This window comes from Mustela nivalis, assembly GCF_964662115.1.
Source record: "Mustela nivalis genome assembly, chromosome: 4".
NCBI lineage: Eukaryota > Metazoa > Chordata > Mammalia > Carnivora > Mustelidae > Mustela > Mustela nivalis.
In genome coordinates, this window is record NC_139023.1 from 67,493,341 (window position 1) to 67,504,451 (window position 11,111).

Below are 11,111 nucleotides of genomic sequence, written 5' to 3' on the forward strand. Positions count from 1 at the left end.
ATGCTGCAGCGGGGCAAGAGCAGATGCTGCAGCCTTGACAGATGGAAGTTCTGGAAGGCCCGGAAGGCTGCAGGGACCTCTGGTCCGCCAGCTTGCAGACACTCGTGAAGCAGAGTGGTCCTTTCCTCACAGCAGCTTGGGAGCAAATGGTCATCCTCGTCCCAGCCAGCAGTTTTCACGGGTTCTCCTGGAAGGCCCATTGGTGCCCTCAGGTCCTACACCCCTACCCTGCAATGGCCCATGGTCCAAGGGGCACCCTCGAGGTCCAAGCTTGCTCCCGAGTCTCTGGCTAGATGGCGCCCTAGGGGCAGGGATAGGGCCTCCCCCAGCCAGTGTTCCCCCCACCCCTCACCCCCCAGTGCCCTGGCCCAAGCCACTGCTATGGGAGCTCACCCGTCAGCGGTCTTTCCCACATGGTTGCACCAGGGGAGGCGCTGGGGACAAGCGCCCCTTTGAGAGAGCTTATAGGGAAATGCCTTGGATTTGTCCACATTTGATTAGGCGTCTGCGGGGGACAGGATTCTGGACTGGGAGCTGCCTTCCCTCTGTGCACATGCCCTTCCATCATCTTTGGGCCTCCGTCATCCCACACGGTGTCCTGGCCGGGTTTCCAGACCCCTTGCTCCTCCGTGGGTGTTCTCCCAGAACTCATCATCCTCCTGGAGGATGAAGCCCAATTGTGGGCTGTTCTTGGCCTTTCTGTCTTTGGTTGGTTGTCTTCGTTCTGTTTCTCCCAGAGGGAGACACGCAAGAAGAAAGCACAGCCTGAGCAGGAGTGTGAGCAGCCCTGAAGAGCAGGACCTGAGCACCTGGACGAAGAATGACAGATTAAGTCTGAAGTCGTCAACGGGCGGAAGGAACAAACGAGAGGGAATTAATCAGGTGGCAAAGGACCAACAAAGTCAACAGTTGGTTCTTGGAAAAAAGTAATAGAATTGATCAAAGTCTGCCAGACAGATGAAGACAGAAAGGCTGCCCCCAAGGTCACGGACACCGGGAATCTCGGGGAAGTGAAAAGTCACTTGTCCAAATCGACAGGGAACATGCCGAGTCTGAGTATCTCTATAACCTTTAAATTGAACTTAGAAACACTTCTGCAAAGAAATTGCAAGTCTAGATGGCTTCTATCATTAGTCTCAACAAATGCTTAAGAAAGAAAGAAAGAAATTTCACACACACTGCAGAGGACAAGGAGGAGGACACCCTCCCAACACAGTTTGTGAAATTGACTCGGACTCCAAATTCCTGAAAGAAAAAGCACCATGTAGAATCGTCCTAAAGAGTGTTCCCAAATGGGATGAACTTGCAAAGTGAATCCAGTTGGTGCATGGGGCGGGCTGCCCGGGGCATCTCCGTGGGGTTGTGTCCTCCCTGGGAGCAAGGGCGGGCTGCCCAGGGCACCTCCACAGGGTCGTGTTCCCCCCAGGAGCAGGGGCATGCTGCCTGGGACAACATGTCCCCCCACCCCCCAACACACACTGGCCTGGGGAACAGGGGCAGGCTACCTGGGGCACCTTGGTTCTCAGCTGTGTCTGCTCTGGTATCCAGTTTTCATTCCTCAGCTGCTAGTAGTGTTATCTGCTCATGGCTCACAGCTGGGTCCGCTCTCGGTGTGGTCCTCCTGTGGACATTGGTAGAAAGATCTGCTGTTTGGCTCAGTTCAGGACAGTTCTGAAGGTCTGCCAGCTCTGATCACCTGTGGACCCACTTCTCCCTCTGCAGTAATGTTCCTTGTTTCTTCCTCTGCACCCATGCTCCTTGTTTCTCCCTCTGCAACCATTCCCTTTGCTTCTCCCTCTGCGGCCATGCTCCCAGCTTCTCCATCTGCAGTGATGCTCCCTTGCCTATCCCTCTGCAGCCATTCCCCTGCTTATCCCTCTGTGGCTGTGTTCCCAGATTTTCTCTCTACACCCGTGCTCCCAGCTTTTCTCTCTGCAGTGATGCTTCCTGTTTCTCCCTCTGTGGCCATACCCCCCCCCCCCAACTCCCGCTTATGGGAAGCTGTGCTCCCAGCTTCTCCCTCTGAGGCCTAGCCCTGTGCTCCTAGCTTTTCCCTCTGCAGTGATGCTCCCTCTGCGGCCATGCTCCCAGTGCCCATAGGGTGCTCCTGGGACAATCTGTGGGCCACCGTGTGCAGATGCCTGTCTGATGAGCCTTTCCCGGGCAGGTGGACTCAGTTGTAGCCACAGTACCCCTGCTTCAGCCCCTCTCCCCCAGCACAGACGTAGACCCACAGGGAAGGAGCAGGCAGGTTGGCAGCAGCTCTCCTGAGGATCAGAGACTGGAAATATCGTCTTGTGAACGCTCAGGGGGAGCTGGTGTGTCTTACACAACGAAGCACCCCACAGCAACAGAAACCAACAGGGCAAACCCACTAGCAACAAGGAATAAAGGGGTCTAGTCACTAGTCCCTAAAATGAACCCCCTCCCAGCCCCCTAGCCGCTAGCCCTGCCCTTGCCTGGTCACAGTAGGGTGCAGCTCCCAGCCCAGGTGCCAGCCCTTGGAGTCCCCCACCAGGCTCCTGGCTCTCAACTGCTGTGCAGGTCATTGGAGGTGCAGCCAGTGGCTTGAGGTCTTGGGGGCAACCCCATGGGTGGTCCTCACCTCACTGTGCTTGAGACCACTGCCCTTGGCCCTGCCCAGCAGGTGGGTTCGCTTCCCTGCTGAAGGCCACCCAGCCCATCTCTGTCCTGAGGGCCACCCTATGAGGCCAGCCAGCTGCCTCCTGGAGCCCCCTTAGAAGGCTCCAGGGCCCAAACCAGGAGTCTGAGATCCCCAGACCCCACGTCTTCCCCCAAATCCCCACAACCAAGTCCTGTGGATCCCTTCCATGAGCCCACCCGGCGTCTGCTCAGGGCCCCACCCCCTGACAGTCAGAGGGGCCTCTGCCTCTGGGCCCCAGGAGCACACAGCAGGCTAGACCACAGCGGGAAGGGAGTGGGATGCATTGGGAGGAAACTGCAGCCGGCTTTGCTGGTGCCAAGGCTGTGGGTGTGGCCGGAGGAGCTGGAAAGGGGACTCCCAGGGTCTGGGGCTGCGGGGGAGGCCTGTGGGAGATGCTGTGCTCTGCTCTGGCCTCTGGCCCACCCAGCAGCCCTCAGAACAAGGCCCCCGGTGTGGGGGCAGGAGGCAGAGCATGTGGGTCCCCACTCTTCATGGCCCTGTGCCTTGGTTTCCCCATCTGTGCAGTGGAGGCCACGAGCACAGCACGAGACCGGAGCATAAGGAGAAGGTTGGAAGGGAAGAGGCAAGCTCCCGACACTCGCCAGCAGGCGTCGGTGTAGGAAACCCAACATCAACCGACCGTGGGTGCCAATAGGCTGATGGGCAGCTTGTGTACGACTCAGCACAGGCGCTCGGGCCCCTGGTGGAATCTGGGCCATGGCAGCAGCCACAAGGCTGTGCGGGGTTGGGGAAGCCTGACAAGATAAGAGACTCCTCTTCAACTGCACAGAAGTTCCTTGCAACTCCAGCTGCAATTCCACCATCTTATCCCCAAACGGGTCTGGGCACAGGTCTCCCAGCTTTCCAGAAGTTCAAGTCCGCCCTTTTCTTTTATGAAAGACCCACATTAGTCTGGGGAAGGCTTTTGGATAAATGTGAAAAAACCTCTGGATGTGTTTCAGTTAGCAAACGTGGGCACTGATGTGGACGTTCTGTCCGCGGACTGGCAGGACTTGCACTATGGGCTGCGGCAGCTGCTTCACTCATGCTGCTTGGACCCGAGGGAGGGCTCACGCAGAGAGCAGCCAAGGCAGACACAGGGTCCTCAGGGGAGTCGGGGCCCGGAGCCAGTGTGCTGCCCATATGCGTGTGCACGCGTGTGTGTGTGTGTATGCGGCTATGCCCCTCCAGTGCTGAGCCCCCTGGCTGAGCGTGGTAGGGCTGCGGGGTGGGCAGGGCAGAGGTCCCTGCTGGGAGGGGGTCTGCTGCCCTCAGTCCCCTGTCCTCTCTGACAGAGCTGGAAGGGGATGTCTGAGGGCCGCTTTGGGGCCTCAGGATAGTGAGTGGACACCCAGCAAGGGCTCTGTAAGCACCGGCTGGGCCCTGGGCAGGACGTGGGGTGGGGGTGACCTGAGCAGGGACCAGGCAGGGAGGCAGCCTCCCTCCCTGCAACCTCAGCCTTCCCCCAGGCTGGCCCCGTCCTGCTCCTGCCGCCCCCTCACTTGGGCAGGACAGGGGTGGTCAGGGCCACATCTGCTGGAGTGTCGGCTGCACCGTCCCCAGCTGCTCCCAGCCAGCGCCAGCTGGGTTTGCAGAATTGATTTTTCAGCAAAAAGCATCAAGGAGAAAACGGAGACAAGGGCCAGCTGTACGGGTCTTCTGGGCTTGCTGCCCGGGCGGCCAGAGCTCTGTGCATAAAGTAAAGCATCTGGTCCACTGGGCCAGGGGCTGGTGCCAAGCACTCGGAGGGGGACCTCGGGTCCTCATGACCAGCACCCCTCCCCCACGCTACCTTATAGACCTCTGCCCTTGGCACAGGATTTTCAGACAAGCTGGGGTCACTAGGCAGCGATGGCCCAACCAGTGGACACACCCCTGGCCCAAGCCTGAGCACTCATTGGGGCAGCATGAGCACCTGCTGCCCCTCTAGTCCACCCCCCAGGAACAGCCAGAGGGTTGCCATGGGCACAAATGACTTGGAATGATATTCGAAAGGCAGAAAAAGATGGGGTGACATCACAAGACCCCTCAGCAGCTGCCCTCAGCAGCCAGTGGGCCCCTGGTCTCCATGCATTCTTACACTTGGGAGCAGTAAGTACCCGGGGCCTCCTCTCCCCATGGGCAGCACTGGGGAGTCTGTGTAGGATTCCTGGCTGGGGATGAGTCACTGCACTTTCCCCCAGACCCCCCTTGTGCCTTCCTGTTTTTGGTGTTACAAACCAGCCTCCGGCTTGTCCTTGAGTTGTTGTGAGTGAACACATTCATCCAAAGTGGGTTTCCAGGACTGGAATTGCTAATCCAGGAAACATCCATGTGCAATCTGGGGAGATAGTTCCAAATTGCGTGCCGTACACATTGACCAATGTACACTCCCACAGCCACCCAGGCACCGCAAGATCAAACCACATAATTCACGTCAGTGGGGCAGGTGAGAAGCTGTGCCTCTATGCACTTTTATTGGCTTTTCTCCTAGCACTAGTGAGACTGCATAAAGCCCATGTCTCCATGTCCTATTTTCAAACTGTTTCAAACTCTATTTTCTATTTGGGAAATTATGACTTGTCTTTTTCTTATTGATTTGCAAGTGCTCTTTATTTATTAAGGAAATCCAACTTTTATTTGTAGTATGAGTTGTAAATGCAGTTTCCTCATTTGTTGTTTATTTAACTGTTTACACATTTATTGTCTTTCTCTGCCACTGGATGGCCAGCCCCAGAAGGGCAAGGAATGTCTGAGTGCCCAAGCATATTGTCCCCTTCACCCAGGAAACTGACTGGGCTCTCAGCTAATTTTGTGTCTTCCAGAGCATGGGCAGCTCCATGGCAGCCAGGCCAACTCTGGGCTCTGGTCCAGCCTGTGCACCCCTCCCCATTTTGATCCACCTGGCTGTTACAGTTCATCCTCCCAAAACCCACACCACATCCACACCAAAACCCACATACTCACACTCCCCACCCCACCCCACCATGTGAAAAGAGAAGGTTCCTCCTCCTCATGGCTCTGCTCCAAGTGGTAGCTCCTCCCTCCCAGCCCCCTTCCTCACCAGCCTCTGGCCCAGGGCTGACTATGCATCCAGGGCCCCAGCCCAACCGGATCCAGACTAGAGCTGGTCCTGCCCCCTCCCACCCTCTGCCCAGTGCAGGAAGGCCTCCAGTATCTCAGGTCCCCTAATAAGAACCCCACAGTCTCAGGCCCCAGCTCTGGCCTAGAGGGCTTGGGAAACGTACCTTCCAGAACCAGAACTCTACTCCAAAGAGAGCCCGTGCCCATAACATGGCCTTGGCAGGGGGCCTGGCCACTTCTGTCCCCGCCAAGGCCATCTGGTGAGTCCAGGGAGCTGAGGGCTACTGCTCCCCTCCTGGGTCTCCCCAGCCAAGCCTGGTACGGCCCACAGACTGTTTTTTTCCTTAGCCATTTCCAGGATCCTCCACTGGTGAAAATACTCACCACTTTTATTGGAAGGCTGCCCGCCAGCCCTGCATGTGGGCTGTGGCTACAGGAGCTCCCCTACTTGGCTACCGACCCCCAGGACAGCTACCAGCACTGGTGCCCTGAGCAGCTATGGCCCTGGGGGCCATGGCTGCCACCCTACTTGTGGGAACACTGAGGCTGGAAGCCAGGAAACTTGAAGGGGGAAGGGACGAGAAGGGGAAGTGGGAAGCCCCTGATCCCACCAACAGGTTGGACGGCGTCTCTCCCTCCTTAAGGGCTCAGCCTGGCCCGCACCACAGGACCCTGTCTGCCTGCCCCCCACCTACACAAACCCCTCACACCCACCACTCAGGCCAGGTGGCCCCTGTGGCCCAACTCATCTGCCCAAGCAGCAGCCTCAGACACCCATGCTCAGCCTCCCATACACACGCCCGTGTCAGGCTTGGGTGAGTTTGTGTTCCTGGCCTGGGGGGTCCTGGCTCCTCTGCCCCCTAACTGAGACCCCCAGGAAAGCTCTACTGCCCCTCAGGGAACCCCTCCTCCTTGTTTCCCCCCAAGCTGGGCCAAGCCCTGAGTCTGAGGGAGCTCTCTTCCAAGGGCACCTTGAAGGCTTGCTGGCCTGGTTGATGCTCCTGGGGGCCCATCTCAGGTGCACCCCTCTTGCTCAGAGTTCCTGTTAGCACCAGGGCACCTTGTCCGTGAGGAGGCTTGCTGGGTCCCTGTGTCCCAGCTGAGCCCCTGTGCAGGCAGGCCTGCAGCAGGGGGCGTAGGGGCTTGCATGGGGCTGGGGGTATCTGCCGCAGGTCATCCCCCAAGCTCTGCCTCCCCACCCCTTCCTTCCGCAGTGGCTCTCACCTCCAGCCCTCATGGGGGGATCTCTGCCCCTGAACTGGAGTTCCCACAGCAGGGTCGGGCCGGGGGCGGGCATAGGCATAGCCCTATTGTGGTCACTGCTGTGGTCACTCTTGGTGGCAGAAGTGAATGGATGGGTGAATGGGGCCAGCAGTCAGTGGGAGTGGAGATGGCCACATGACCCATGGCCAGGGTGGCATATAAGCCAGGCGACCTTGCCTGCTGTGCTCTGCCTGTCCTGGCAGAGCCGTGGCAGCCCTGGGCCCAGTGACCAGGTCAGGGACGCAGGTGCCAAGGTGGCCTGGATGCACCAGGGGTCAGCTGCTGGGGCCCTCTGCGGCTAAGTGGGTGGGCAGTGCTGGTCCACCCTGCGGTGGGCTCTATCTAGTTCCAAAGGCCAACTCCCCAGAAGACACCCTGTGAGGTGGCCAAGGCTGGGTTGCTGCTCATGGCCCACATGGTGAGGCCAAGGGACACAGAGTGAGAACCCCCTCCTGCTCAGGCCCCTGTCTGGCCCCGGGCAGGGCAGGGTCACCCTGGTGGCCCCTGGCCCGGGGGACGGAGAAGGAAGAATCCACCAGGAAGAGGTATCACACCCAAATGAGAACCACATGCTGGGGCCTGGCAGCTCCCCAGGCCCGGGCTAGTCAGCAGGGCAGGGCTTGGCCCAGGCTCCCACCCTCTGCTCTTGCTCCCAGCCCTTCCCCGACCAGGCTGTCTCTGTGAGAGCTCAAGGTAGGAGACCAGGGACCAAGTCACTTCCTACTACCCTGCCTCCCCTGGAGCCCAGAACCTCAGAGACCCCCAAAATCTGCTAGTCACTAAGCCCTGAGCCTCCCCACCCCCTGACCTGTCAAAGCCTGCCCAGCATCAGAGCTGGGGGCAACTTGTGGGGGCCTGGGAAGTGGGCAGTCTGGGGTGTATAGGGGTGGGTTGTCCAGATGAGTGAGGACAGGCGTGCCTGGGAGGACCCAGACGACACCAGAGAGCATTCAGCCCCTCTACAACCAGCTCCCCGTCCCAGGCCACCATCCCAGCAGATGTCACTGTAAATACATCAGGGGACTTCAGCGGGCACCCAGTGGGGGATATCGGGCACAGTTGGTGCTGGACCGTGGCTGACATCCCTGAGGGAGACTCAGAGGTGGGGCCCTCAGTCCTAAGGCCCATCCAGAGCCTCCAGCTGCCAGGCAACCTCCTCTCGACAAAGCACCCAGCTCTGTGGGCACAAACTGCCGTTCGGTGAAGACAGGAAAATGAGACACAGGGACAGGCAGGCACAGGCCCCAGGGTGCAGCTCTGACAAGCGCCCCAGCTTGGAGGAACCTCCCGGGTGATGCCAGCACCGGCACCGGGCTTCCCCCAGGCAGCCGTGCCAGGTCTCCCCATGGTCCCCTGTCCCCCGCCCCATGGTGGCTTGTCCAGAGCCCGGACGGGCAGTTCAAGGGGCACAGGGGGGGACCAGCCACGTCTCCTGCCCCAGCCACAGGGCCTCACCCGCCCGGGTGCTCCAGAGAACTGCGGCTCCATGCAGGCCCAGAAATTGCCGGAACCATTCCGGAAGGCAGCTGTGCACAAAATGTGTGTTCAGAAACCAGGATCTTCCCAATTCGAGCAGCTTCCAAGAAGAGAGGACAGAAGCTGTGTTTACAGCAGCAATCAAAATGATGGATCGTCCCGGCGTGGTCTGGGCCTGCTTCCTGTCTCTGGGGGACAGAGCTGCCAAAGGAGGGACGCTGGAGCTCACAGCGGCATCCCCTCATCGCGAGCGCATCTGAATGTGATGCAGGCTGGAGACTGTCTCTAACTAGGTACACCTGTCACAAGTTTGGTATGAGCAGCCAACGTGGACACATAACTAAGGAATTGTGGAAGGAAAAAGCCGCAAGAAAACCACACATCCCTGAAGCTGATGAACACCCTCAGGCGACCACCAGCAAGGTCCACATGGCGCTGGCGTGTGTGCACCCGGCTGCTGCCACCAGAGGTCATGACGGCGATCCACACACACAGGGGACCAGCTCCATGGGGGATGGGGACCAACTACATGGGGGACGGGATGGCTCTATCAGGGGGTTGGGGACTGACTCCACAGGGGATGGGACAGCTCCATCAGGCGGACAGGGACCGACTCCACCGGGGGCGGGATGCCTCAGAGTTCAGTCAGCCGTAGGCGGGAACTAAGCTCCGGCACGCGTGTGAGCACCAGTAAAGCTTGAAAACATAGCGGGCCACCTACCATGTGATTCTGTTTACAGACATGTCTGGGATAGGGATGTCCCCAGGCATAGAGGGCAGCTGAGTGCTGGCCAGGGGCTGAGAGGGACCACTAAGGGGACAGGACGTCTTTGGGAGTGATGGAATATTCTGGAAGCAGATAGACGCGATGGTTGCACAACCTCGTGAATAAACTAAAAACCACTGAATTAAATACTTTAAAGGTGAATTTTATGTCATGTGAGTCATATCTCAATGGGGCTTTTTTTTTTTTAAAGCAAATGTTCCCTCCTCCATCTATCTTTCAGTAGCAACCATGGGCACCTATGGTGAGTGGGAGGCTCGCACCAAGGCCCAGCCCTGGTGATGCCACGGAGGAGAGCAGTTTCCCCAGGAACATATGGCTCTCTCTGACCTTCCTCCTACAGGGACTCCGAACTCCCATGCGGTTTTGCAGGGCTGCCCCCCAAAACATTCTGTCCACACACAGCCCCTGAACTGCTAGGCACAGGCCTGACCCACTGGAGGACCCCACAGCCCTGTCCAGGGTGGCGAGCTTGGGGAGCTGCCCAGGCCTTTGCTGGGCCTGTGGAGGGGAAGCTTTGGGCTGGAAAGGGCCCACCCAGGGTGTCCAGTAGGGTAGTCGGGAATCCCTGACTCATCCCAGCTTGAGTGGGCACAGCCCCTGGCCTGGTGGGAGCCCCACCATTCATGCATAGAGCACATCCCGAGTGCCGTGGGGCTCAGGGAGCAGGGGGATCACAGCAGGGACTGAGGCCCAGCCAGATGGAGGAGGTAGTGGTGCCCTGGGCAGCTGTATCCACACAGCCCCCTGGGGCAGATTTCACAGGGGTTGGGGGGGGGGGCATACGCTCAAACACAAAGGCTCAGTCTTGTGCAGCTTGTGCTTGTGCAGAAGGAAATGAAGAGCCAGGGAGGAACCAGGCCACACAGGGCCTCTGAAACTTCCAGAAACTTCTGGTTTGTAGATGTGACCAGTGGAACCCACCAGGAAGCTGAGATGCTTGGGCTAGGGAGGATGCACCACCCAGAGGCTGATTAGGGGACTAGGGTGGGGGGTTCATCCACCAGCAAGTGCTCAGGCTGCATCTGGTCCTGGAGACCTGAGAGGGTCCCCAGTGCAGTGCCCTCCACAACAGGGAGGGGGACACAGAACCCTACCTCCTTGCTCCCTTCGCCCCCTGCCCTTCCCCCAGCTCAAGCCCGGGGATGTGATATCCCTGCAGACGGGAGGGCCCCCACATCCAGCCCTGCCCTCTACCTGCCCAAGCCCTAGCTGCCTTCCCCACTGGTCTGGATCTAGAGCTGGTCCTGAGTAGGGGTGGTGATGGGAGGGCTGTCCACACCTGGCCTGCAGTTGTTGGGCCTTGGGCTTCCTATTGGAAAACAAGGGGCAGCTAGAGCCTGGCGCCTAGTGCTACCCTGATGGGGAACAGCTGTGAGCAGCGGGGCAGCCAGCGGAAACCACATTCCCTGAGCCATGAGGTCATGGTTTACATTCTCGGCAGACGGGGACAGGCCACGGGAGCTGGACGATCCTGGCACTGAGCCAGCCGGCCCACCCACGACCTCCTCTTCAGGCGTTGGGGTCCCAGCCTCCACACCCTGGCTGCTTGTTCTAAGGCCCAGCCACTTCCTAGGGGTGGCTGAGTCCCCTCATGCTAGGTAGGCCCCTGCCACTCATAGTCCTGGCTCTCCTGGTGCCCGCTCTCTGCCTGGGGCCTGGGCCCTGCTTCTTGCTTATCATCGCTCATTATGACGCAAGCCACTGTCTCCCCAGAGATGCTGACCCTCGACTTTGTCATTCAGGACCCTGTCACACGGTCTGGACTCTGTTCTGAGTAGGGATCACCTCCTGTGTGTCGATGGCACGCAGATTGGATTTGGGTGGGTTTCAGGGATGTTCTGACACCTGCAAACACCA